This window comes from Pipistrellus kuhlii, unplaced genomic scaffold, assembly GCF_014108245.1.
Source record: "Pipistrellus kuhlii isolate mPipKuh1 unplaced genomic scaffold, mPipKuh1.p scaffold_m20_p_129, whole genome shotgun sequence".
Lineage (NCBI taxonomy): Eukaryota > Metazoa > Chordata > Mammalia > Chiroptera > Vespertilionidae > Pipistrellus > Pipistrellus kuhlii.
In genome coordinates, this window is record NW_023425437.1 from 192064 (window position 1) to 194349 (window position 2286).

The following is a 2286-nucleotide window of genomic DNA, read 5'->3' on the forward strand; positions in this document are numbered from 1 at the left end:
CTCTGGAACTATTTTGTTCATTAAATTCCACATTTGAGTAAGATCATATAATACTTATCTTTCTCTGACTGGCTTATTTAGCTTGGCATAATATTCTCCAGTCATTTAACCCAGTGATCCCACTACCAGTAATATATCCTAAGAAACCAGAAACACCAATCAGAAAGAATATGTGCACCCCTATGTTCATAGCAGTAATAGCAGTGCAATTTACAATAGCTAAGATTTAGAAACAGCCCAAGTGCCCATCAGCAGATGAGTGTATAAAAAAGTTGTGGTACCATTTTGTGAAACTGGACCTTAGCCCTAATCCAACCAATCAGGGTCAGCCAAAGCAGTGACATCACCACCCATATAAAACCCATTGATATGTAAAAAAAAAAAAAAAAAAAAAAAAAAAAAAAAGCTGTGGTAGGCATCTGCAGGCGCCCTGCAGACTCTCCATAGGGGTTGATGCAGGCTGTGATCCACACCATCAGGGCTTATGCCCAGTGCGCCCAGCTTTCCCTCACAGTGTGACTCGGTGCACACTGCTGCTCATGGAGGCAGTGGGCCTGGCAGGCCAGCATTAAACTGAAAATATGTCACTGTAAGATGACCTGGGAGAGGAGACCAGTGACTCGGAAACAGAAGGCTGGTCCAAAAACTTCCAACTTCTGCAGTCTCAGCTTCAGGTGAAGAAGGCAGCTCTCAAGCAAAGAGCCAGAGAACAAAACCAAATGCAGTCCTTGCCTAGGTAATCAACCTAAACTGAGGCAACTCTTCAGATGGCTGGCAGATAGTGGACACCCCGCCTCACACAACTGGCCTAAAGGATCATGTATCCAGTGAATTTTCTGCAGGAGTTTTGATTCCTTTATCTGATGAATACGATCCTATGTTTCCTAAAGATTATCAGAAAGTGGTGAAGCACCAAAGAGAAGAATGACAAGACAGCGGGAGCTGGGAAGACAAAAAGAAATAGAAGAGAGAGAAAAGAGGCCTAAAGATAGACATGAAGCCAGTAGGTTTTTCAAGGTGACCAGATCCAGATTCTAATGAATATGAAGATTATGAGCAAGAAAGGTGAAAAAGAAGTATGGGTGGAGCTACCATTGCACCATCCAACTTCTCTTATAGAGAGAGACAAAGAATTACCCCAAGAATTTCATTATGAAGAGGATTTAAGACCTTGCTCACAGGCTTCTAAAGCTGCCATTCCTGTCCCACCCCCACCCCCAACTCCCTGTGTATGAGAAACAGGACAGACCCAGATCTCCAAAGAGCCCTGGTAACATGGTTGGCACAGTAGCACATAAAATCATGCAGAATTATGGCTTTCAGGAAGGCCAAATGTGTGTTCATGGTCTTGGTAACCATTAGCAAGGGCTGAGCATGGCATTATCAGTGGAGAAAACCAGCAAGTGAGGAGGCAAGATTGTGGTGGGCAAAGTCACAGAGAAGGATGCGGCCAAGAAGTCTGATTCAAATCCATTAACTGAAATACTTAAATGTCCTACTAAAGTGGTCCTACTAAGGAACATGGTTAGTGCAGGAGAGGCAGATGAATAGTTGGAAGTTGAAATCAAGGAAGAGTGTGAAAAATATGGCAAAGTTGAAAAATGTGTCATATTTGAAATTCATGGTGCCCCTGATGATGAAGCATTATGAACATTTTTAGAATTTGAGAGGGTTGAATCAGCAATTAAAGCTGTCATCCATCTGAATGGGAGGTATTTTGGTAGATGGGTGGTAAAAGCATGGTTTTACAATTTGGATAAATTTTGGGTGCTGAATTTGGTGGAACCAGTTTGATTTTAAGATCTAGAACAAGGGCTACAAGCTGCAAGCTGAGCAGAGAAGAAAAAGGAGAAAGCCAGTCTGCATGGCTGTTGGGTACAATGACTCTTGGAAGACTGCTAAGATATATGTTGATTAACCCCTTTTATATTTTGTGTCTTTCTAAATATAGTATAAAAATTCTTTTTTTAAAAAGCTGTGGTTCATTTATGCAATTGAATACTAGAATACTACATGGCTGTAAAAAAGAAGGAACCCTTACCATTTGCAGCTGTATTTTCTGTTAAACTTGGTTCTTGTTCCAGATTTCCATTTTGGCCTCATTGGTGGGTTTACACTATCCTTGCTTGATCAGATATTCTCACTTATTTTTGCAGCTCTAGGTTATTTATCTCATCTCTTATAGTATTTATTGAAATATTGTCTTTCCTGAGTGTTTGCCACTTGCTGCCACCTCCACCACCACTACCACCACAATCATTTCAGAAAAACTCAATTCAGTGGTAT

The 2286-nt window shown here is 41.1% G+C and overlaps 1 pseudogene; it reads left to right on the forward strand.

The window, feature by feature from the left end:
* Window positions 1-581: 581 nt before the first annotated feature.
* On the forward strand, window positions 582-1966 carry LOC118717040 (annotated as a pseudogene).
* The last annotated feature ends 320 nt before the right edge of the window (window positions 1967-2286 follow it).